Source organism: Trichosurus vulpecula, chromosome 9 (assembly GCF_011100635.1).
Source record: "Trichosurus vulpecula isolate mTriVul1 chromosome 9, mTriVul1.pri, whole genome shotgun sequence".
NCBI classification, from domain to species: domain Eukaryota; kingdom Metazoa; phylum Chordata; class Mammalia; order Diprotodontia; family Phalangeridae; genus Trichosurus; species Trichosurus vulpecula.
In genome coordinates this window covers 170,641,998-170,669,724 of record NC_050581.1, presented here as the reverse complement: position 1 = coordinate 170,669,724, position 27,727 = coordinate 170,641,998, and the positions used below count along the sequence as shown (strand labels likewise).

At 37.0% G+C, this 27,727-nt stretch overlaps 1 protein-coding gene across 5 annotated transcripts in view; it reads right to left on the bottom strand.

The window, feature by feature from the left end:
* The window catches only part of FOXP1 (forkhead box P1), a 684,912-nt gene that overhangs the window by 421,681 nt on the left and 235,504 nt on the right, over nt 1–27,727 (bottom strand). For 4 of the 5 annotated variants that reach the window (XM_036737503.1, XM_036737504.1, XM_036737498.1 and 1 more), the window contains exon 3: nt 3,069–3,164. The gene's annotated coding sequence lies outside the window, so the exon portion shown is untranslated. Of the gene's footprint in view, nt 1–3,068; nt 3,165–14,184; nt 14,248–27,727 lie in introns of those variants that run through there. The other variant, XM_036737499.1, reaches the window with a different exon arrangement.

Sequence of the window (27,727 nt, the reverse complement as noted above, 5' to 3'; positions counted from 1 at the left end):
TCTAGTGTAATCTCAAAGTTAATTATCGCGTGTTAAATTATGGGTTTCTGTTTTAATTAGTGTTGTAACCTACCCCCTCCAAAATCATATTTGCTAAAACTCACTCCCTGTTGTGAAAGTTAAAAATATTTGTATCAGCCCAAAAGGTGCACTGACTAATGACTATAATGCAGGTAGAAGAAACAGAGTAGAGAAGATTCAACAGAAAAACAATTTAGGAACTGAGCTGTTTTCCCTTTGATGGTCTTTGATCTTTAGTCCATTATATACCACACATTCTCATCCTCTTATACTAGCTATGTAAATTGTGTCATTTCTAATGCTTCTCCGTAATCCAAGACTATAAAACATGACAGACCAATCACATTCCTTAGAGGGTAGCTTAGCCTTTCTCCACATTCATCCAGCTAATGATAGCCAGTGTGAATGAAAGTGAACAAAGTGTAGATTACCTGAGGAACTCAACCAGTTGCATAACAGACTCCTAGAATGATTTAAGCTTTCAAAGCACATTTACAGATATTCTTGTAACAGGATGCTCACAACAACTTTGCAAATAGGCTGGGCACATTATTTAATGAAGAAATAAACTACGAGAGAGTCAATGATAGGCCCATTCAATACATCAATCACTTTTTAGAGGTCTACTATTGGAAAAACATTGTATTTGGTGTTAGGGTAGAAGCAAAGTTTAGATAATTTGGGCCTAGTGGGTTGTTACCCCCTAATACAAGAAGAGCCCACGTATACAGATCACTCTTATACAACACAATACAACATAATACAATGCAAAACAGATAATCATAATAAAACACAAGATTCAAGATATACGTTAACAGGCATGAACAAAGTACTCTATGAATTGGGAAAGATCAGAGGATCACGGAGGGCTTCATGAAGGAAGCAGCATTTGAACTGGTCTTTAAGGATGGGTAGATTTTAATAGGAAGAGAGGGTAGATGAGGCAAGGCTAACAAAGTGAATGATGGCAAAAAGGTCGGAAACTTAAGGGGATGTGGAAAAGATATCTAATACACTAATTTGGCTAGAGAATAGAATTGGTGGAAGAGAACAAGATTAAGTATAACTAGATATGTATGACAGAAAAATGATGACTGCTCTAGCCAGGGTGTGGAGGAGACTGGAGTGAATGGTAGCAAGGGCAGAGGAAGAGGGATTAGCTTCATCAATGGAACAGGACATTTCTTTCCCTGAAACAGAAGGAAGTGAGGAGAAGCCAAGAAGTGATTATGATGACAAGTGTTAGGAACACAGAATGCTAGTTGAGGGAAGTCCTATCAGATGGCCTCTATCTTGCCAGTGAAATAGACTTCTAGGCCACTGGTGGTAATTTTGGAAGAACTACTCAGAAATCAGCATAGAAAAAAGGCTGGGAACAATCACCATGGTGGATAAGATAAGCAATCAAGAAATTCAGATAATAACAAGACTGCCAAGTAGCAGTCAGGTGCTAGCTGAGGTTTTGTGGTCTACTTGCGTACTGGGTAAAACCAGCATGATTTTGTGACTTCCTTCAGTAATGTGCAGCAACTCAGAAACAAAGAAATAGGATGTTTAGGGGGAGCCAGAATTCAGAATCAGCAAAAAAGGGACTAAAAGTCTAAGAGTAAAGGAATCTAGGAGCTGGCAAGTGAATTTACTTAATCTCTCTGGGCCTCAGTTTCTTTACTTATAAAATAAAAAAGTTCATTCTAGCTCTAAAGCCACGGTTCTATGATTCTATAAAGTAGCTGAGCATAGAGTCAAGACTGGATTTGGTGAATCAGAATAAATCAGAATAAAAAAATAAAGTGGATTAGTTGGATGCAGTCATAAACTTCAGGTTTTGATAATAGAAAAGAACAAGAGGCAGAAGGATAGAGAAGTGTGGGCAGGAGGAATTTTAAAGTTCAATATCTTAGATAAAGGAGGCATAGCTCCAAGAGATGTTGTGATCTAAGGTTTAATCGTGTTGGTACACAGCTGAAGATGGAGGTGAATGAAGTCTACTGGAGCTGAGAAAGTTAAGAAACTATTCAGTGAACATCTCAGAAAGGTCCTAAATACTGAAGGCCTCAGGGATGATGGCAGAGGCCTGGAGATTCAAACTGTGAGTCACAGAGGAAGTTAAGATCTGCAAGGATAGCAGCATGGGAAAAGAGCTGTTGTGATGAGAGTGTAGTACTTTGATGGAAGAAAGGTTAATGAGCGAGGGTCGTAGCAAGGAAAAATGAGGAGAATATGAATACCTCTTCCTGCAAGAGTTTGAGCAGGAAAAGAGAAAGCCTCTTTTGAAGAGCATTTCAAATGATGTGGTATTCAATGGGAAAAGCATCATTTCTATGAAAAAGGGGACATGAAATAAAATTTTTGAGAAAACATTTGAGAATATAGAGTAGGTAAGAATGGAGGAGGGTAGGGTTATGAAGAACTTAATAAAACTGGTTAGAGAAGAGAGTGAACAGATCTAGTGTAGGTCTGTAAAGGAGTGAGGCAACTCGACAGAGGTCAAAACAAAACAAAAAGAGGTGTGATAGAGAAATGTGTGTTTGGGGAAGTTATGCTAAATAACAGGGATCAGATGAACTGGAGGATGGAAGTTAGATTATACTGGTGTGGTAGCAATAACAGGTGTGTGTGTGTGTGTGTGTGTGTGTGTGTGTGTGTGTGTGTGTGTGAGAGAGCACATGTGGTGGTTGGGGATTCACTAGGTAGAAATGTGTCAATACAGGAATTTACAAAATTAGCAAGACCCTAAGTTCCATGAAATGGAGAAGGCCACAGTCCAATTCAGGTCTATTTATTACTTCTGTGTTCTTTCTATCCTAAAATATTTCCTCCATAGGCATAGGTATGGCATAAAATGACAGGCTTTAACCCATAAAAACATGATGCTGTTTCCGGGTAGGAGACAACAAACTTAGCTGTTTAGCTATTAAGAGGTTAACTTCTCGGCTAGAGCCATTTCAACACTTTCTTCTCTCATCCGGCCCATTTGATATCTGTGGAACAAAACCTATATCATAGTATTTACAACAAGTGAAATGTGAATGAGATTCACCACTTACCCTGAACTTTTAAAGTGGCTCACAGCCATAAAAAGGTCGGGGATCACTGTTGTGTGGCATGCATAATATGGCAGGACAGCAACACACAGCTAGACACTGCAAATGCAAAAGAAACGAAGTGAGATCAATAAAGCCGTTGGTCCAGTGATGGACTTATTACAGGCAGAACACACTAACCTATGTGGTTTAATGTTTCTTAATCATATGTGATTAGTTCTAGAATAGATAAACCTCCTATTTAAACTTTATAATCTAATGTAAAAGAAGCCTTGATGATAAAGAATTTATTTTGGAAGTATGGTAGCGTAAAATGGAATTGAAGTCCCCATAATCACAAGATGTACACTTACCTATTGCCTTGGAAAAATATATTTGTCCAAACCGCATTTTTTTCTTTACTAAATATTTTCACTAGTAGAATGAAGGCAAACATATTGCATTTTGCTCATATCTCATTTTGCTAATTCAGCACAAGTGAATATGAACTCACATCATTTTTCTTTTTTAAATTTTCTTTTTTTTTCAAATAAAAACATTTTTCTCTCCCTCTCTCCTTTATCCCACCCCCTCCATTTAAAAGCAAAAAAAATCAGACCCTTTTAAAAATATGTATAACCAAAGGAAACAAAATCACACAACGGCCATGTTTGAAAATGTCTACCTGCATTTTGAATGGATCACCTCTCTACTGGGAAAGACGTAGCATGCTCTTTCTTTTCAGTCCTCTGGAATTCTAGTGGATCATTGCACTGATCACAGTTCTTCAATCTTTCAAAGTTGCCCAGTTATTTTCCCCCACACAATTAGATCTGAGAATACCTAGTAGCAGGAATATTCAGAACAAAGAGCCCCCCATCTTCCCACTCCAGTATTTTCTCCTACTAGTTAGACTCTTAATTCTCATGTGCTCCAGGGAGTAACTATTACCCAAGTGTCCCAAACATGATGAAAAGGCAAGAAGACATTATGGTGGTTTCCCTTTGAGTTACTGGCAAGTATACACGTGCGTATGTGCTGAGGTCTACCGGCAAGTATACACATGCATATGGGCTAAGGGGTTGCGGCTAACCTAGTTCAGTTATGTTATTAGTAGAGTATTTACTAAATCCATTTCCAAGTAAGTTAAAGTTGCTGACAAATCAACTAGTTCTCAAGCACTTTCAGAAAGTTTTTGTGAATCAGTTTCTATCACATGCTTTTCTGCATGCTAGGCTATTCTATATTGATTCTGTAGTTGATAATACAACTTAACCCTCAAGATTATAGAAGACTCTCTAGTATGTGGGAGAATGTAAAGAGGTAATGAATAGAAAGCATTGACTACAGGCTTCTTATTTTATATGTGCTTGGGGATGGGGATGGTGGTAATTCTGGTCTTCTCTTTCAACAGGAAAAGCATAAGTAAGCCCATGAATGCGAATGTGATTTTCAAATCTAAGCAGACAAAAAAGTTGAAAATAGAAGGAGATACGTGTGAAGAGTTGAGTTTTATGATTTGAATAACCACTTATACCCAGAAATCAAGTACTGAGGTGGCCTCCCAGGCTACTCAGAACACAGAACCTGGGCAACGGTTAGGGCTACATTTTAGCAACCCTTACTGACAAGACGTAGGTTTGGCCAAATGATTTCTTTGTACATTTTCTAGCTATGGGTTTTGTCTGTGGGTAAACAATTTGCACATTTTGCTATGATTTAAGAATCTTTACACTTTAATAGGATTTAACATTCATAAGAGTGAATCTCATTCCTCTTTTACAAAGAGGCTTATAGACTGGTAAGGGTATAGTAAAAATAAAATAAAATAAATGCTTTTTCTAGATAAGTCCCATTGGCAAAGGCTGTAATCTTTCCAACTTAATTGGTGAACTCATTAATGAACAACTGCTACAACAGAAGAAGGACTATTGTCAAGGACTTATCAGAGCAATGAGATAACAAAGTTAATTACATTGTTTTCAATGGATTTACATTTGCTTCCTTTTTGGTCCTACATTTTCTAAACACTTGTTCTTACATTTTATGCACTTTTACTCTAAACAAAAAAAAATCAATTGTACACTGCTAAGCAAAGACACAATAATCACAGGGATGAAACAAGTACTATGTAATGGGAAAACTTTCTTCTTTATTATCTACTTGTAAAATGTTATAAGCCTATACACTAGTTAATTTATGAGCCATGTTAATAATTTGCTCACACTTGATCAGAGGTTTAAGCAAACATGGTTTCCAAGGATGTAGGAGGATAATTTGTAGGTCCAACATCCCTCCTAAGGGGACACTAACTAATTTGACACAATAACATGACACTGATTGTAGACACACTAATGACCACACTCCAAAATGTTTCTGTCAACCTGTCGTTTCAGTGAAAAGCAAGTTTTCTTTTATTGCCTTAAAGTATATGGGGGATCCACTAATTATTCCAACATAGACATTAATGAGAATCTTAGTGTTTATTTTCAAAATACTAACCATCATTTGTTTGATGTAGTAAATGATTAAAATGTGTTTCCTGAATAGCAAATTTGTAGTTTTAACATAATAAAGAGCCACTGTAGAAAAAGTAAGGAATTGTATATTGAAAAAAATCAACTTGCCAAATCACAACCACCCATAATGATCAACTTCTGTCAATGAACATATGTCTGATGTCTTCAGAATGAAGGATACTAAGACCCAGGTGGGATAATATTTTAGAATATCATGAAAGACATAAATTATTTGATTTGCAGCCTATTCATTTCAGAAACTTAGTTTTAGATCTAAAAGACATCTAGAAACCATTTTTTGGAATGACCAGACTCACTGAAATGGTTAATGAATTTTTCTACCTTACTTTTTGGTTAGATCTTGGAAGAGGGAAAATTGCCTCATGGTGATATGTTTCCCAAAATTTATGGTAAAATAACACTGAGATTTTTAAAAAAAATAAAATACAAGGTACCTTCATATTCTTTCCTAGATCTTGTTTCTAGTCTACTAAATCCTGTGACCAAGTTCTCTCTATTTTAAATTAAATCTCTATTTTAGTAAGATAAATTTTATCCATTTTATGGTGATTGGAATCCTAAAATACTCATAAAATCATAATTTCAAATGAATAATTTCAAAAAAGGTGAGATATATTAGAGGTACTGAAGAATTGAAAACAATACTGTGGTAGTACAGAGTGATGTGAGCCCTTTCAATTATATAATACTGGAGACCTTTCAACAAATGAGCCTCCTGCCACTGGGGATAAAGATTTCCACTATTTACCATCCACTCACATCTGATCTCTTAAAACATCAGAATAAACCCTAGTCCCTCTTCTCTTCTCTGTCCATACTCTCTTGCTTGGCAATCAGCTCTCATGGGTTCAATTATCATCTCTATGTAGACAATTTCCAAATATATACACAAAGCCTGTTTTCATCTCTCTCCTGAGTTCCAGCAACACATTACCAGCTGCCTACAGGACACCTCCACCTAGACGGTCCCAAACAGAATGCATTATCTCCTCAATACCTTCCCAACTACTTCCCCCTACCTTCTCTACAGAAACCCACTACTCTTTTTAATTTCCATTTTTCAGCAACTTTAAATGATAGTAAGACCACTGGATTTGGAGTCAAATGGTTCAAGACTGCCACTGACTATGCATGAAACCTTAGGCAAGTCGCATACCCTCTCTAGACCTCAATTTCTTTATACGTGAAATGAAAGGATTGGGCTTCCAAACAATCACAATGCCTCCAGTCATTTGAGCTCACAATCTCAGAGACATCCTTGGCTTGTTCACTCAACCACATACCCCATATCCATTCAGTTGATGCTATCTCCACGGTATCACTCAGATCAGTACACTTCCTTCTGCTCATACAGCCACCTCGCTAGTTCAGGATCTCATCACCTCCTGTTTGGACCCTATCAATAGTGCCCTCATTAACCTCCCTGCATCCAGTATTTTCTTTTTCCAACCCATCCTCCACATAACTGCAAACTGATATTCCTAGAGTACAAGTATGAATATATCATTCCCTTACTCAAGAAGCTTCCATGGCTCCCTTATGAGTCTATGATAAAATGTGAATGTGTGAGATAATAAGTTCTTCACAATTGAATCCAATCTACCTTTTTCTACGCTGATTTTATTTTACTCTCATACACTCTATATGCATCCAAAAATACTAACTTGTTATTCCTCACACAAAACATCTCATCTTCTATTTTATGCCTTTGTACAAATTGTCTGCAATACAGAATATATTATCTATATCATCTTCACCTGCTGGAATCCCTAGATTCCTTGTAGGCTCACTTCAAGTGCCACCTTCTAGCTCTTCTTTAAAATATATATATATTAAATATTGAACTAAAGCCTTTTTCTTTTTGTGAACTACCCCACATAATTGTTAGTACTCTTCCCTCTCCCCAACATTAATTTGTATGTAACTTATTTTTACCTGTGTATATGTTCCTATTCTCTTCCTCTCACTTGAATGTAAGATCCTTGGAGGCTAGTACAGTCTCGTTTGTTTTTGTATGCCTAGCACTTACCACAGGCACACAGTAGCCTCTTAATAAATACTATATGAATAAAATAAATATAAACTTGTGGCAGATCACTTCAGGAATACAAATTTCATTATACATAAAATTAGTTTAGCATGTATTTTTACATTTATTCATTCTGAGATATATCTTTAATTTTAGAATGCTAAAATGTCTAAATGACATGCAACATGTGGTAAAGCAGATTCATATGCCAAAACAATTTTTATTTACTTAACCAAGTTCCTTTAGAAATTATTTCTTTAGAAATTGTTATAAATTTAGAAATTGTTATAAATCATCATTATGTCTCCCAATGCTGAAATATTCACTGAGTCTGGGAGCAAAGTTATCAGTCCCTCTTTCTAATGGTTCCTCCTAGCCAAAGGTGCCATGTCCCTTTCAACAGCAATTCATGAATGTAGGAAAAAGGGACCTTTCCAGTGTCTTTCCAACTCAAAAGCAATTGTTTTACTCACCTGTGGAACAGTATGCAGAAAATTCAATATACAAAAAATATTAGCAGGATGGTGAATTTTCTGAAGACCCCTTACATCTGAATTCCATCAAAACTTATGAGAATGAGATTAATAATAATGAAGAGGATGGATAGCTCACATTTATGTATACTGCTTCATGACTTACAAAACTCTTTTTAAGGATACTTTTAAAATTCAGCCCATAACATTTAAATATAAACAATTTAATCTAGTTACTTCTCTCACTAAGGGCAAGGAGCCTATGAAAATATCAGAGAGTCAGTGAATACCATTGAAATATCATAGCTGTTTTGAACAAATAAGCTTACTACTATTTTAACAAGAACATATTTCAAGGCTTTCTTTTTTAATATATAATCTTTCATTTTCCCCCAATTACATGTTAAGAGAAAGCTTTCTTAAGTATAAAAAATGCACCCACTATTAAAGCTATGGAGGGAAGAGTATTTTGCGCCCCTGAAGTTGTGGTGGCTACCAAAAGAAATTTTTAAAAGCTTTATAGGTGAACTTGGGCTAAAAATATCCCTTTCCTGGGAGGCTGAGGGACATCTTGTGCCATTTCTTTTTAAATTCATAATCCAATGGCAGTGGATTCTTTAATTCTACTCCAACAGCCTTTAAAACTGTCGACTACAAGAGTTCCATTAGGGCAGACATTGGGGCAGGTTCCTGTTTATGGGTTTTCTTGAGTATACCAGAAAAACTCAATTAAGGACTTTTGCACACAGTCATGTCCATTCTAATGAAAGATAGTCTAGTATAAAAAATTCTACCTGTCTTCATGACCCTATGCTCCTTTATTTGCCATTTTTCGGATGTGGCTTTTTAAAAAAATCACTTTGTTTCTGTGGGGTTTTATTGGAATTTTAACTTTTTCTTTGGTAGTAGGATTGATAAGACAAATGTCCTTCACCACCACCAACTTCCTCCACTTGCCTCACTAAAATATAGGGTTTTCAAACACATTTTCATAAATCTTCCATCAGCTATGGTACAGTAATCAATGAACCCATAAGATGGCTTAAGACATAATTGTTTGAAGCTGGCAATTTTTTTTACATTTTTATAAATACTTTTAACAGGACTTTTAGTGTAACTTAAAAGGTCATTTAACTTAACTGAAAAGTATTTTTAATGAGATTCCCCACATAAATTGAGTTTAAATAGTTCACATCTTCGAAGAAATAACACAGTTTTGAGTAGGAGTCTGATCGCTTTTGGACTGCAACCTTGGTGGAGTTTTCGATGGACTAAAGAAATGTCTATTCAAAATGACACTTTATCACTTCATCTTCTCTCTTTCAATCATCAGTGTCTCATTGTCTCTCTCCGTTAATTAATATAAAAGTAACAGAGGCATTCACTCTGAAAAAATCTAATAGACTCATGCTGCCTGGCATCTTATAAACAAAACACATGGTCCCACAGGATGTAAGGTAAATATTTGGCTACTCAATTGGTGTCCAAGGGGAGGGGAGAGCTCTCACTTGGAAGTTTCCTCACTCACTCCACCTGCAGTCAACTAAAACCATTCACCTCAAATGGTCCATCCATATATAGCAAAACCATACAGCAATCAAGTAATCAACAAACATTAATTAAAAGCTTGCTATATGCCAGGCACTATGTTTGATGCTTAGGATATAAAGAAGAAAGTGAGACCAGGGATTCTTGAGAAAGAGAGCAACATGGACAGACCTATCCCTCAGAAATTTTGATTTGGCAGCTTTGTGACAGGAAGTAAGGAAACCTGAAGCCACTTCAGACTTGGCAAAACACTACCTCCAATATTTGAAAATCTAATCACAGGGGGTCTTTTCAATTTCTTGAAGGGCCTTCTGAACCTGTCAGCTCATCTTTCTGACTTCTCAAGTTCCCATTTACACCAGTCCCCAAAGACTAGGATTAGCAAAGACAGTGGTCAGAGTGCTGTGACCAATGTCTCCCTAAGTATCCATAAAGACTAAAAGAAAGCAGAGGGTGAGAAAGAATAGATAAGCTAAGAGGAAAAAAATTAAAAGCTGGTGTAAAAGAAATCTGTTTTTCAACGATGAAAGCTACACCTCAAGATTCCTACACCTGTAGTCGGGAGCAAAGATTTTGTCACTCCCTCTCCCCTCTGATGTTAACATTCAGCCCTATCCTCTCAGAGACTATAGCAGTGAGTAATTGAGGGATTTTTAAGAAGGCTCAGAAAATGTTTTCCAGTCAAGCAGGCCCATGGCTCCCCGGACTCTTCATTCCTTTAGCCTCTATGACCGTGAATACACTAGCCATCTGTTCTCCACATCCTTGCCTCTTAAAAGTCTCGAACTTTGCAATCATGGTATCAAATAAGCTAGGGATAAAATTCAACTGTACTGGTGTCAAACTAAACTGGCCATATTGAAAGACCCTCATGAGTAGTCTACTTTAGGGAAAGACTTTTTTTTATCTTAAAAAGCTCAATTTAAGCAGTGTATCTCCCACAGTGATTGGTGTAGTGACTAGAAGCTAGAAAGACCTGAATTCACATGTGGCCCAGACGCTTCCTAGCTAGGTGATCCTGGCTATATGAACATAGCCAAAATGCGGATTAAGAACTGGTTTTTAGATGATGCTATATATTCTAGCAACCTAAAATAATGCTATCTGAAAGGGACCATGAATGCTGTGGCAGAGTTGGACTTCGGCATGGATGCTCAGCCTAAACCATAATCTGAACACTAGCTGAAGAATCCAAATTCTATTCTGTCTAGAGGTAGGATTTGTAACTTATTTTTTGTGTGCATCATGGGTACCCCCTTTGGATGGCTGGTGAAGCCTTTGGACACCTTCACAGAAAAAAGGTTTACTTTGGTATCATCCTTAATTTCTCATCCTCTCTCTATTATCCTTTTTGTTGCCAAATCAGGTTATTTCTACGTCCATAACATCTCTTCTATCCAACTAGATCTCTCCACTTTTACAGCTTCCATCTTAGTGCAGATCCTTATCATCCCTTTCCTAGATTATTAAAAATCTAATCCATTATTCACAAAGTTACCAAAATGATTTTATTAAACTGCTGATCTGTCCATGTTACTTCTCTACTCAATAAACCCCATTGGCTCCCTATTAAAAAAAGAAAAAAATGTTTTTAAATCTTGAAATAAAAGACAACATTATAAGGAAAACCAGTTAAGTTGGTGTACAGTTATCAAAACATCAAAACAATAACCCCTGCCTTAGATAAAATTGGATTAGAGAATAGACCTATCATCAACTAATTTCTAAGTAAAAATTATGATTGTAAAGCATTCTAATCAGAAAGTACCAAATTAGTTAAAATTCAATTTTGTGTATATAATTCCATGAGGGGAAATATGTGACTTTCATCTGTCTAAATCTATGATCTTTTGTCTTTCCTCAAACAGAACAATCCACCACCTTTTGATATAGGCATCTTTCATCAATGCAAGCAACATTAACAAGAAAAAAATCTCATCAGCATTGAAGGATATCATCTCCCCGCACAGTTGGACCTATTACCTACCACCTGTCATCATCTCGAGGTGAAAGAGAAAACTCTGCTGCTAACAGAACACAAAGAATCCGGCACCTTCCCACTCCACCCACTCCCACCCAAACAGCCAAAGAAATGATCATGGAGGACACAAACAGCATATTGGGGTTGCTCCTTGGCCTATAGTCAAGCCACAGAAGAGGAATGCCAGGCATTGCGTTAACATTCAGAAAGCTATACTACTGACTTGCAAAGAAGCTATGGATTTGGGTTCAAATGCAGGAGACTCAGCTACAAGAAATGTTTTTAAATGTAATTGAGGCAAATCACTCCATTTCTTCAACTTACTAAGAGTAGATTGCCACGTCTGTAGGCTAAGAGGTTCCCTTTCTTCATTTAAATAATTGTGACTAAAACCAAAATGAAATAATGCTCAAGCCAATATATCACATGTTTACTGAGTTAATATCAACTCCTCCATGAAGTATTCCCAGATTCCCCAATCCAAATTGAAAGGAAACCCTCCTGCTTCAATGGAGAGAAAGAAGCAGTTCATTCTCACTAAAGATGCTTGCCCAAATTCACAGGGAAAAGAGCATGACTAAAAAGGAGGCAGCATCGTCTCCAAGACCAGAGAAACTTATTGTTTTTATTATCTTTCATCTCCTTGGCAATAAAGGACATGATTGTTGTAAAGACAGTCAAGTTACTTTAAATATCAGCAAACACCAGAGAAGATGGAAAAATATGTTACAAAACATTTGTATCCCATCCCTTGTAGTTGGAATTGTGGTTGTCTTTAAACCAGTGCCTACCCAAAGCAACACTGTGAACCAATCAATCAATAAACCATTATTAAGTGACTACTGTATTTAGCACTGTGTGAAACAGACAAATGATAAGAGCTAACATTTATATGAGCAGTTAGATGGTACAGTGGATAGAGTACCAGGTCTGAAGTCAGGAAGACTCATCTTCCTGAGTTCAAATCTGGCATCAGATACTTAATAGCTGTGTGACCCTGGGCAAGTCACTTAACCCTGTTTGCCTCAATTTCCTCATCTGTAAAAAGAGCTGGCAAAGGAAATGGCTGATCACTCCAGTATCTTTGCCAAGAAAACCCCAAATGGGATCAAGAAGAGTCTGAAACAACTGAACCACAAACAAAACGTTTACATAGCACTTTAAGGTTGGCAAAGCAATTTACCTTTGATGTCATTTAATACTCTCAACAACCCTATGAAGTACCATTCCCATTTTACAGAGGAGGAAACTGAAGTTGAAAGATGTTAAATAAACTCAAGGGGCCAGAAAGCATCAAAGGCATGATGACAAAAACTGCCATCTTCCTCATTCCTAGTCAAATGCTATCCACCACACCACCCAGCTATCTCTGAGACAAAGTTCATTTTCAGTCATTCTTGTTGCTGTCCCTGTCTTGGTTCCCTCCCCTCACTAAGGCCTGTTCGCTCCATAGGTTCTGAATCTCTTTTTTCGTTTCTTTGTTTTACATGTTAGTTGTAAATGTTTTATTAATGGTGTTTAGTTTTTTTAGCATAACTATCATTTCTCACTGATTCTTCCCTCCCAAATAATTCTCCTTCCTAAATAATATGGTCAAGCACAACAAAGCAACACACTGATCATATCTGAAAATTGCATGCCTCATCCCGCACCTCTAACCTACCAAGTCTATAAAAATATGGAATACTTCCCAAATGTGCACAGCATCCAGTAAATGGGGTTGGGCACTGACTTCATTTATCTATACAGACACGTCGTGGGACGTGCCCCTGTAGATCACATATCTGGAGTTGGAAGAGACCTCAGAGGCTATTTAGGCATCCTCATCCAGGGGCTGTATAACCCTAATCCGTATCCTTTCAACTTCTGTCCAGGTACTGGCAAAGTATGTGCTGCCCAACATCTTTACACTTACCCCTTGCAAAACCAGCTCTTAAAAATCTGAAACTCAGTCCCCAAAAGGATAAAAGTTTGATGCTGAGAACAGGTCAAAACTATGTCTCTTGGAGTTTTCAGCTGAATAAAGACTGACTCCTTAAACTAATGGAAGGAAGCTTTTCTGATGGTATTATAGATATCAGGTAGAATATGGGGAGTTCTGATAGAAGAGGGGTGCTGTGCTAGTCCCCCTGAAATAACATTATGTTTATGGTGACCTACTTATATTCATGGTGGCTCACTCAACCTCCCCAAAGGGCCCACCCTGCTTGCTAGCCAGCATGCCCTGAAATGTCTGCAGGTTTTTACTCTTAAACTTCTTACTTCTTATACTACTTCATTCATGCTATTGGGTGAAAAGAAGAAAGTCGATGCTAAAGTGCTTTTTAAGTCAAGTGGACTCATCTGCTTCCCGTCTGTAAGGACATTACTCTAACCACACTGTGTCACAGGTGTTTTGCTAAAAAGGGGACAGACCTTTTTTGAGATCATACACCCACATTACATCATTGTGTATATGCTGCACCGCACCTTAAAGATTACATATTCTTTATTTCTATGCCATAGCAACGAAAAAAGGGAAATATTTGCTTATCCTGCTATAGAAATTCTATACTCTCAAAGCACTTACATGGTTACAATGGAAGCATTCCATTGGAATTGTAACATGATTATCACATAGGCTGACTTTGGCCTACAAGAGAAGAAAAGGGTAAATGACCTAATGTGTAGACAATATGGAATTCTGCACCCACCAAAACATTTGAGGCAAAAATGTTACTTCCCAGGGAGCCAGAGAAATGAGTATTGATTGGAATGAGTGGGCAGCACGAAGAGTAACAATGATAATACTGGGTTACATTTATATAACATTTTAAGGTTTGCAAATCCCTTTACACACATTATCTTTGGGTCTCCCAACAACCACAGAGGGTAGGTGTTCTTGTTACTTCCATCTTACAGAGAAGGAAATAGAGAATAAATAAAGTTAAATCCCTTGCCCAGGATCATACAACTAATAAATGATTTATACAAGATTCGAATCCTGGTCTTACTGGTTTCAAGTCTAGCATTCTAAGGTGACTCTTCAATGAATATGAGAAAAGAGTTTCCCTATACAAAATTACATGGTCTATGAGTAAGAAATACTAAATAACATTTACATATGTGTGATATATAATATGCATATATAATATTTGCAAATTTTACTAAAAGTTCCCTCTCCAAAGGATAAGGTCTATTCCCTGGCTCTCTGCCTGGTATTGAGATAAGCAGGGAAAAGGTGAGCTCAGGGTTGGCTGCCTAGTTCCCCATGGAGCAAATGGAATGAGGATGATCTGTGCCGGAAAGACAAATATGTGGTATGGTTGTACTTTGGTTTACAGTATCCTTTAAAATAAGTTATGTTTCCATGTACCATATGAGGGTGATTTGATGTGGTAATTACCTGTTACTCTTGACAAGTAAGGTAATTAATGTAGCAAAATACCACTGTAATGTGTGTAAATTTAGACCACCATAATTAAAGCACCCGTCTGTTCAACAAACTGTTCAATTTTTTTTCCCCAAATATCAGTGGTGTACATTTTTCACATCAGAAAACTTATGGAATGAGTCTGCCTTCGTTGAAGACCATTTCTAGGTACAGTGTCTTCTGGGGTGGGATTTTTCATTAAGGTAGCATAGTCAATGAAAAAAAAACCAAAGGAGTTTTATATACATGCAAAGTAAAGATTCTCTTGTAACCATGTGATGTGGTTTCCTAATTTCCCCAAACCTCTGAGCAGCTTGGAATTGATAAACAGAAGTTATCTTTGAAACTGAGATAGCCAGAGAGTGACAGCAACTACAGGGAAGCAGGATTGTGTTTGTTCTACCCACGTACTACGATGAGCTCTTTGATTCTGATGGCAATAACAGCATCACTTGTTGGTATTTTCAAATTCAGGAGGACCCAAGAGTAAAGTTAGACACATGGATCTGCTGAATTATGGAATTTTCATGTTCCGTAAAAACACATTAATAAGATGAACTGCTTTGATTTTTCATCAGCGATATAAAGGCGGAAGGGACCTTAGCAGCCACTGAGTGTAACCTCTTCATTTTTACAGTTGAAGAAAAAGGACTGGGGGAGGCTAAGTGTTTAGCCCCAGCACACCAGTTCTAAGATTCTGCCTAAACATACCCAAGTCTACACCTTCTTTTTCTAGAACTCTGTTACTCAGTATACCTGCCCTTCCCCCTTAAAATGCTTATGTGATTCAAACAACTTTTTTTGTGAAATAAAGCTAAAGATACAATAGAAGTGAGAACAAAGGATTTTTCAACTGAAGGGATAGGGGAAAATGGCACCTCTTAAGGGATCTCCTGAAAAGAGCTTCTAGACATCCATGGGATAGATTATGGAATGGAATGGTCACACTAGCCTTATCTTATGATCAGTTATCATGTAACAAAACGCAGGGTCTGGAATCTCTTTTCAGGACCCTGATGTATAAAAGTATTTATAGTCACTCTTATTGAGGTGGCAAACCAACTGAAAACCAAGTGGGTACCTATCACCCACTGATGAATGAGATGAACAAATCATGGTATGTGAACATAAAGGAATACAATTGTGCTATTTTAAAAACGATTAAAGGGATGGTTTCAGAGAAACCTGGGAGGACTTCTATGAACTAATGCAGAATCAGATGAGCAGAACCAGGAGAACAATTAATATAATTAACAATTTTGTAAAGACAAATTATTTGGAAAGACTTAAGAACTCCAATCAATATAGTGACCAAACACAATTCCAGAGAACTAATGAAGATACCTGCTACTACCCACCTCCTGACAGAAAGGCAACGGACTAAGAGTGGCACATTGAGAGATTTTCTGGGGGGTAAGAAGGACATGGCCAAAAATGGGCATTTGTTTTCTTTGACTATACATGTTTGTAACAGCAGTTTTGCTTTTCTTGTTTTCTCAGTTGGAGATGGGGGTGGGAGAGAGAAAATGAGGATCTGAAAATAAAATAATATTTATTTTATTTTTTTTAGAGCATGCTACCCACATCCTGACAAAGAAGTAATAGATTCAAGGTGCAGATAGAGACATGCATTTTTTTTGATATGGCCAATGAGAAAGTTTGTTTTGCTTGATTATGCCCATTTGTTACCAAGATTTTGTTCTTGTTCTTGTTTTTCCAATGAGGGGATGTGTAAGGGAGAGAAAATAGAACCTTGTTAACAGAAAAAAGGAATTAAATTTTAAAAAAATTAAAGGTCTTTTCCCTGGCAATAAATTCAAAGAAAAAAGCAGCAGTCAGGATCAGAAAGAAATAATTTTAAAAGTATGAAATGAAATATCTACAGGCTTTTTAAATAAAGTATTTTTTAAAAAAAATTCTACACACATCTGACTTAAGTCAGGATAAATCAGAATTTGGAGAGAGAAATAAATAGGAACATCCATCCAACAAATTCTAGGTTCACTCTCAGACAATAAGTTTCTAAAGTTTCTATACCTGAGAACTTGGAAGGATCCCTAAATAAAGAATGAAAAGTACAAAGGGGAATATTTGAGATAGATCCATTTTGAAGAAATGAGATAATTTTTCCAAGTAAAATACTCCAATTTCACACTTAGAAATGATACTAATGTCAAAAAAGGACAAAGGTTAAGCAAGAACCTACCCTATATACAACCAATGACACAGAATAAGAAGAAAAGCAGTTTTGAGTTATGTTGATTTAAAGACATTAAGTTAACCTGAAAAACAAGATTGTAGGGCCTAACTATAAAAATAAACAAATTAAACCAGGTGAGGTAGAGAATACAATTCTAGTTTGCTGAACACAAATGAAAATTTCAGATTCTTAATTATCCCTTATCTAAGAAAACAAAAATGTTGACAAATATCCCTGATGAACCACAAAATTCTTGTAATTTCTATTAATTTGTTAGTTTTGGAAAACTGAAAGTGAGAAACAAGACATAATGAATTCATTTTCCTTGATCCTTTTGAAAAGTCACCAGACCTGAAGAATCAACTCAGTGGTTTTGTACCCAGAGTTCAAAGTATAAAGGACCAGAACAGACAAGCCTAGATTTCTTTGGTTCAACGCCTCTACATTTTTAAATTTCCCTACCAACACTTTGATTGATCTTATGATAGCTGACCAACTTCTACCATCACCTAAACTTTATGTATATAGTAATCTGAAGTAAGTGACAAATTCAGGTAATGGGAAGGGGGTGGCAGGAAAGGGGGAATAAATTAAACATCCTCTGAACATGTGAACATGATGACATGTGGAGTTATCTATTGGAAATATACATCTTCTACTTTACCTATTTAAAAATATGATGATGAGAGCAGGCCATTCTACGGATTCATGGTTCATATTAAAGTTTGCCCTCGATATAACTTCAAAAATCAAATTTATTTTAAGAAGCTTTCAAAGAATATGTTTTTTTCTGATCTGAAAGTGCAAAAAATAATTATTTTGTGGAACTCTTGAATAACCTCTTTTTAAAATCCCAAATAATATTATAGAAACATTTTACCTCACATTTAGTTTTTTCCCACATAAATGCTTATTGATTTTTACGTATACAATGTGGAGGTTGTTCTGGATAATTATTCCTTAATTTTTAAAACCTTTATCTCTGTCTAGAACTATGTGATGATGTCACAGTAATTCCATTATGGTATAGTAAAAAGAACACTGGATTTGGAATTAGGGAAGTGAGGTTTGAATCTGGACTTGGCTAATTAATTAGCTGTGTGATCTTGGTCATGTCTCTTCATTCCAACTTCTTCACTGGGGAAAAAAAGGAGCTAGGAGAAATGATACTTTTTACCTTTTCCTTCCTAGCACCTTCCCTCTCCAATTTATTTTGGATTTTCTCCAATTTATTTTGTCTAGAGTTTGTTTGTACATAGTTGTTTAAATATTCTCTATCCCATTACATTGTGAGCTCCTCAGGAGCAAGGACTGTCCTTTGCCTTTCTTTGTATCCACATCAGGGGTGTGGAACCTTCAGCTTCAATGCCACATATGGCCCTCTCGGTCTTCAAGTGCAGCCCTATAAGGGGCCTTGAGGCCACAGGTTCCCCACCCTTGAGTGCTTAGCACAGGGTCAGGCATATAACAAATGCTTAATACATGTTTACTAACTGAGATGATCTCTAAGTCCTTTCCAGCTCTAAATCCTAAGTTCTCTTATCAACATGTATTTCTTGAGCCAAAACCTAAATAATTCCAATTCACAACACTTTACAGATTATATCCAGCAATGGAAATTGAGTTTAGCTTAATCTATAATATTCAAAGAATTTTCTCCTGCATATTTACTGGGTTCAACGTTTTAAAAAACACATTTCTTTAGGTTTTTCCAACATGACAGGTACTTTGATGTATATGTACATATAATACACACATTCATATACATGTATGTATACATACACATACCTGTAGTTACGTGTGTAAGAATATATATGCATATGTATATGTGTATATACATACTATATATATGTACATGCACATAGAGCACAGAGATATAGATAGATACAGATTAGCTCTTCTGGTTGTTTGTTTTTTCATTTGTTTCTCATACTGGATGTCCATTTATAACCCAGGCTTGAACTACAACATCCAATGACACAACTGACTGGCACAGGAGCTCTGAGCCATTCTTTTTCTGATGTCATTGAACTCCTCCTTGTGCAGCCCAGTAGCCCCTATTCCCCAGGGGGCTTACTCTATTGATACTGGACTTAGTGAAGACACCTTCTTGGCTTTAACTCACTACAGTTCAGAACTCCCAAGATCAAGCTATCCATCAGCTCAGCCTCCCAAGTAGTAGTGGATCACAGCATGTACTGCTATGTATGTGTGTATAGATAGCTTGATATATAGTGTAGAAGTACACAATACAGATATTCATATGTATGCATGATAGTGTTCACATATACATACATGTGAGTACACACAAATGTAATACTAAGACTTCAACTTTTCTGAACTTAATAGAATTTACAAGTACATATGTGTGTATATATAGTATATATGCAAATATGCATACATATGTATGTATATATGTATATAGAAGAGACAGATCAGTAGCCTGCCAAACAAAAGAACATTCCTTGACATCATATTTACACATATATGATGCTGAAGGATGTTCTTTGGTTTAGTAGGCACATTGTTTTTCACTATTAAAAGACATGATAACAATGACCTTGTTTTTTCAAGTGTACCTCAAACCACAGTTTGTTTTCTTGACAGTACAGCAGCTCCTCTTAAGGCAATCTCATTAATTCACCAATAAGCATTTATTAAACACCTATGGTATGCTAGGTACTATGCTCTCAGTGGGGATATAATGACAAACATTAAATATTCCTTGATTTCAGGGACCTTACATTCAGTGGGGAATGGCGGGGGTGAAGGGGAAACTGACACAGCCACATTGCTCTGTGGTTTTTTTTTTTTACAGGAAAAGGCCTTTTTGTTTTCCAGGCTTTTATTGAGGGATTTGCTATAGATGATTAACCACCTGCATTCTGGGAAAGAAAAATTAAATAGGCAAACTACATACTTTCAAGTTTAATCTGTGTTAATATTTTCTCTACCATTTCTTTAGTCTAGAAATAAACAAAACCAACCAGTCAAGCCCTGATACATAACATTTCCTGATTCCCTGATTTCCAAGGGGTAAATGCTCACACTGAAAATTTCACAACTGTCTCCAGGCGAAGCTGGCTCCAGCACAGCCCTTCTTTTATCCCAATCTACCCCGGCAACCATCACCAAAGTGAGCTGGTTTTGGTTGGTTCCAGTAACAATAATTACTGTGGTTGAGTCATACAGACATGATCACAATGGTGCTAAAATTCATCATTTTTTCTTTCCATATGATTAATATTCAAAAAAATTCTAGTAGAATTTAAAATTTACCCATATTTCTAAGTAAGCCCTTGAAAATGCTGAATGATAAATATAGAAATATGGCTAGTAAAACGAGGCATTTTTTTCCTCTCATGACTGCATTTTATCTGGGCAGGTAATCATTTCTTGGGGTTTCTGCAACTAGCATTGCTTGCAGTTGCCTCAGGGGATTCTGGTAATAAATATAATTCGTTGCACAATTGAATCGGAAAGTGAAAAAGTACCACTTATGTGAATATAAAGTTTTCCAGAATTTGTCCAAAGTTTATTTGATCTTATGTCAAATCCATCACCACAAAAACAGAAGTAAAGCTAGGACACCTCTTGTCATCATATCGTAGCCCTAGTGGCGAGAACCATTCTTACAAAGAGGCAAGAGGAAGTAGGCACAAATCAGCACGGCATGCTAATATAAATGCTTCCAGCTGAGCGAGTATTGGTATGGCAGTGTAGATGGAAGGTTGGTTTTGGAGGCAGGAAGACCTAGGTTTAAATCCTATCTCCTATATTTACTAGCTACATGACTGCAGGCAAGTCATTTAAGCTCTGGGCCTCAGTTTCCTCATCTGTAAAATGGAAATGATACCTATATTACCTTCCTCTCAGGGTCATCATGAGGCTCAAACAAGATAATAGGGGATAAATGCTTTGCAAACTTGAAAATGCCATATGAATATCAGTTCATATTATTATTAATTTTACATCCCCAAACCCTTCCATTTTTACTATCTGAGTCATACTTCACACAATAATAACATTTTTAAAATACGTAAACAATGCAAAAAACATAACTGGACAGGAACAACAGGCTAGGTGTTAAGAATCCCTATCGAGTTCAGCTTTGGTTGTTCTTTGTCCTTCATTCTCAAAGAGGACCATGACATCAGGGAGGTGATGCCACAACATTCAAGTGAACTGGATTTAAGTGAGGCGGGTCTGTGCAAAGTCACCAGCCTCACTTTCTTCCCTGGAGCCATCTAGATCCCATGGCGAGATATAGATCAGGATGACTAGAGATGGTCCTGGCTTTGGTAGGATCTTTCTTGAGTGGGGATTTGGAGGAAAACCTGTACTGCCCACTAGGTCTCATATTAAAAATGGGATGGGACACTAAAATACTGTCCATATGGCTCTCTCATAAATCTATATGGTCAACGGAGGAGTCTATGATGCCTTTCATTTAGAACTTCTTTGGTTGATTAGGGTCAGAGGCAGAGAACACTGAGTTTTTGGATCAACCAATCAACAAGCATTTATTAAAAGACTACTATGTGTCAGGCACTGTGCTAAGTGCTGTGGATACAAAGAAAGGTAAAAAACAGTCTCAGCCCTCAAGGAATATACATTTTAACAGAGGAGATAGCATGGAAATAAGTTCAAACAAGACATATACAGTGTTGATGGAGAGCAATCTCAGAGGAAAAAAAACACTAGCAGATGAGGGGATGAGGAAAGATCTCTTGTAGAATTTGGGACTTCTGCTGAGACTTAGAAGAAACCTGGAAAACTATGACATGGAAGTAAGAAGGGCAAGGGGGATGTAGCCAGTACAAAAGCACGGAGATAGGACACTGGAGCAACAAATAGCAAGTCTACTTAATTTCAAGGGCGGATACTTGAGAAAGAACTATTTACAGATGACTTTTAAAAACTATCAATGCCAATACTCCATAGATAGTAGCACTGGAGATACTCGTATGTGGAAATATCTCAAAGATCTTATTTACCACCAGTGGGAAGAAGTGAATAATGTCACTCCACTCTTTTTTCCTTGACACTGACGTCACTACTTTGAGCTCTCTTCAAGGGCATTTATTTCACATTGGTGGCAGCCTGAGCAATAGGTGGCACTGATGGGCCATAAATGTATTTCAGGGACCTTGTCATATGCTATGGAAGGTGGTCTCCTGAAATGATGAAGACCCCCAAATGGGGACCACGGGATAGGAGGATTGGGCAGGGGCCCCTTTGTGAAGGGGTAGGGTTTTGTACTACTGATGGATGAAGTCACTTGACAATAGCTTGAAAAAAATAGTTCTGGTCATAGCTGTTTGGTAAGGAGACTATAGAGTTAGCACAAAAACACTGTTTCATTCTCCCCGGGTGGAAATACCTAAAATAATGCAAACTTTTGTTTCTGAACACTGTATCCCTCTCAATTATCATTTGGGAATTAAGAAGATTGGGAAGGGAAGAATTTTTAAAACCACCAAACTCAAAAATCTGAAACCCTTCTATGAAAATAACAATGGAAAAATAGCGCTTTCCAGATACATTTCACCATAAGAACTTCTGGAAAAGAGAGGGAGCAGTATTTTATTCAAAATGAGAACCCTGTACTGATGACACTACTTACATCTTTATGTGGCCTATGTTTCATAAGATAATGCTTGTCATTGTTCAGGTATTTTGGTCACATTCTACTCTTCATGACCCCACTTAGGATTTTTTTTTGGTAGAGATACTGGAGGGGTTTGCCATTTCCTTCTCCAGCTCATTTTAAAGATGAGGAAACTGAGGCAAACAGTATTAAGTGACTTGCCCAGGGTCACACAGCTAGGAAGCTTCTGAAGCCGGATTTGAACTCAGGTGTTCCCGGCTTTAGTTCCAGCGCTCTATTCGCTGTAGCACCTAGCTGTCCCAAGATAATGCTAGAATAGCAAATACTAAAAAATAGTAACTATTTACTTCCCAGTAAATACTGAGAAGCTCTGATGTAAATCACCTCCCAATAAAACAGATTCTGTCTTCCTATGTCACAAGAGTGACATAGGTCAATTTGCAGTCTGTGTGTGTATGTGTGTGTGCACGCACATTTAATTCATGTTTTCATTGGTTCCTTTCAGTATACATTATAGGTCAACTCCAATCTCCCTACTGCTTTCCCAGGCTAGCTACCTTTCCCAATCTGCTTCAAAAATAGCTGCCAATATACATTGTCTATCCCATTAAATTGTGAGCTCCTTGAGAGCAAGCATTGATTTTTGTTGCATTCTGTTGTGTTTCAATTTGTATGTCTGTGTGGCCCCAGCCATTCACACAGTGCCAGGAACACAGTCAGTGCTTAATAAGTGCTAATTCACCTCCCGACTGACTAATGACCAGGCCCGGTCTCATCCTCCCACCACTTTCATTAATTCATTAGCAGCTGCTGCCGCTGCCAGGAGACAGGGAGGAAAAAACCACATTGATAGCCTACCAGCTGCAGAAGAAAGACTGTTCTTTACTTGGCTCCATAGATGGTGTTGCATTAAGACTGGAAATGGACGGCTGTAGAGCATAGGAACTCCAAGTGCAAAAATGATATTCACCATAGTGTAGATCAGCAACTCACCCTAAAGTGGTAGTCTTAGATAGTGGCCAAGGACATGGAGAGTTTAGCAGCTTCCCCATGGTCATCATATCTAGTTGGTATCAAAGTCAGGACTTGAACCCGGGGTCTTCCTCACTCTCAGCCTTGCCATCTAACCTTCACTTAACACAGGTAGCATGGTATAGGGATAGACAGACACCTGGTCTCAGACTTGAGTTAAAGTCTTGCCTCTACCATACTATCTGTGTGACCCAGGATAGATCACTTAACTTTTTAGGGCACCAGGTAATTCTCTAATATTGTAGAACAGGTGCTAATCTGCTTGAGAAGACGGAAGTAGTCTCTTGTATCCTTCATTGTGATAAAGAAAGTTGATAACTCAGGCATTCACTTTATCTCATCACCATAATTATAATATGGATTGACTATAGAATGAGTTAAATATTTTGTTTTTATTTTGTACCAGATGTGATTCTATCACTATAGTAAACATCTTGTATGGATACTCCACCTACCAAGGATATTTATTTCAAACTGGCAGAAACCTAATCAATAGGTAATGCATAGGTCTATGGGGCAGCTAGGGGGTGCAGTGGATGGAGCACCAGGCCTGGAGTCAGGAAGAGTCATATTTATGAGTTTAAATCTGTCTCATGCACTTATTAACTGTGTTTCCCTGGGCCAGTCATTTAACCCTGTTTGCCTCAGTTTTCCCATCTGTACAATGAGCTGGAGAAGGAATGGCAAACCCCTCTAGTATCTTTGCCACAAAAACTCCCAATGGGGTCATAAAGAGTTGGACATGACTAAAAAATGACTGAACAACAGGTCTCTTTGACCCTGGACAAATAAGAGCTCCATACAATTCTCCAAAAATACAAATTAAAGAGCTACAGTCCATCTTTATTGTTAGAGGAAGTCTGTAGAATTAAACGGATCGTTCATTTAATGTAACAAAGAATTAATGATTTCAATCCTAAAACTACCAGTCAATGTGGATGCTTTTTTTTTAAAGTCAGACTTCAAGAGACACTAACATAAGAAATCACGATCAGGATCTAGCAGTGAACCAGTCTCATTCCCGAGTGTCTCAAATTGCTCATATTGTACTCAGTTTCATTCAATGGATGGGGTTTCTTTTACAAAAACATTTAACATTCTTATAAATGAAATGCCAGCTGTATATCAGTTCTTTAAATGATATATGTCAGTGATTATTATACGTGATAATCTCATAACCACAATTCTACAATAGCCACATAGCATTTATTAAGTACTCATATGTGCATGCTGCAAGATTTTTTTTTTAAAAAAAGAGTTGTTTAATCCAGTTTCAATTTATTTCAACACGCCTAAACGCTATCTAGAAAACTGCTGAAAAGTTGGTAACATAAGCAGGTTGACAGAACGAATAAATCATTGGTTAGATTCAGTACTTAATCCAAACGAATGACACAGTAATAATAATAATGCTGGTGGTGATGATGATGATGATGATGATGATGATGATGATGATGATAATTCAATTTATATAAGACTTCAGAGTTTGCAAAGTGTTTTTACATAGGTAGGATAGATAATTTGATCCTCACAACTCTGTGAGAGAAGTATACTAGGTATTAATATCCCCATTTTACAGATAAAGAAACTGAGGTTGGGTAAAGTTAAATGGTTTGCCTGTGTTTACACAATTAATAAAGATCAGAAACAGAATTTCAACCTCAGTCTCTCTAGAATAACAACATTTTCTCACACTGTATTCATTCCAAAGGAGATAGATTAATTTTACCCAATGAAATTCAGACATCTGTGGTATGGCACTCGACGAATCAACTGATGTGAAGGCTTATCAAACCGGCTATGTGATAGAACATGGCCAGAGTCGAGGATCCAACCAATTGATCCCTTCTTCACCTGGCTGCTTTGATGCCATGTGAATCAATCCTGAATCCTTTGGGTTCTGTGTTATTTCTCCAACTTCCCAATTTTAGATGCCTACTTCTGTTAAAGAACCAGCTTTAAACTAATGGAGTCATTCATAATGAGAACACTTTCCTCTTCCATGTTTAAGGAGAAGTTCTTTTGTAAATGGGAAACGATAGCACTGATTCACAAGTATCTTAAAATATGAAAATGCAGAGGGATTTCATAGCAAATGCACCATCACAATCCTAACACTGGTTTAGTACTGACTACAGACTATCATGTTTTTTGCATATATGTTGTTGAGATCAAAAATGTACAGGGATATTCCTATATGTAAATACAGAAATAGATTAGATTAGATTTATATTTTAAAGTATAATTATATTCATTGAAACCAAAGCTAAGAGCTGCCACTTGCTTTCAAGGGTCCTCACAACAACAAAAAATGGGATGGCAGTTAAGACAAATTAACAACATATAATAAAAATGCCATAAACACGTAGCATACTTAATAAATCCAATCAAGTCTACAAGTCCAGCAGATAAAAATGATTAATGGCTACTGTCTTTGAAAAGAAAAGAAATATTTTGGACTCAGCTGTTCATCATCACTAATTCCCCTCCTTCACTCCACTCCCTAAATCTCACATATAGATTAAGTGTTCTTTATATCAACACAGAGTATCAACTAGAGTGACACTTTCATGTCCTAGTTTGTTTTCCAGTGACATTGGGAACGCAAAAAATTATTGTGGTGAAACCCATTTCAGGAAGATATGGCTTTTTCTATACCTAGACAACTGTTTTCTCAGAGTCTGAACAACAGTCAGTTTAGCAGAGATTAACAAAACAAGTCATGAGGACCCATATCAACAGGGAAAAAATTAATCTAAAACTCAATGGTGAATCTAACTCACTGGAAAACTTTATAATAGATTTCCTGATTCTAGAAGATTCTAATTCTTAAAGAGGGTGGGATCTAAGGCTTCTGGCTAATGCGATGCATGCTAAAAAATCTGGTGAGGAATATAAATTTCACTGAAAAGGAAAGGGAAAAGAGAGCTATTCCAAGGGGATATCTATGGAATCTACTAGCTGCCTGGACATCTTCACTGGGAGGTCTACAGGTTTCTGTTGATAAAAAATATCATCTTGACAGTCTGCAGGTCTGAAATAACTTAGCCCATACCCAGTTAAGACTTTCCAGAAGGAATTGCTATAGCAAGGAGAGTTATCTAAAGTATGGTTTAACAAGCTAAAATGTTAGGGAAAATTTTTTTTCCACGAAAAAAAAAAACTAAGTCATTTAAGTGCGCAAACTCTTACGTGTTACTCCCAGAAAAAAAAAAAAAGAAAGAAAAAACAAAGGGCTTTCAGAAACATCTCCTATGATAGACGGAATAGAATATGAGTAAATTATAACAATTAAAAACCATTAAAGATAGAATAATTGAGAATAACTGTTTAGGTAACAATGACTTTCTTGAATCCCTCATAACAGAAGATCTATTTTTAATCACTCTTTTTTGCAATAACCTGCATAATTTAAAAATAATTGCAGATTTTTAATTTTTATACATCCGAAAGAGCATAAAGTGAAAACCATAAATTATATACTAACTCCAGCTGTTAAATGTTGGCATTTTGTCTTAAAAAAAGTTCAAAAATCTGTTTCCTTAAACCAAGGAAATGTGGAAAAAGGCCATCCTGCCAGTGGAAACATTCAACAGCAGAAAGCTCATGCTGTGGTTTCTTGCCGAGGCAGCAAAGTCCTCTGAAAGGGAAGTTACTGCCAACTCAAATACTGTTTGCTTTCACACCCAAGAACAAACTGTGTGCATGGGGACGGTTTCCTGAGGGCTCGATGCAGCTGGAGCACACTGAATAAAGGTAACTGTAATGTCAGAGCTACTGTAAACTGGGTCTCATTTTTCTATCAGCAAGTTAGCATCAATGAAAACAATACGATTTTTTCACCTCCCACCAAAAGC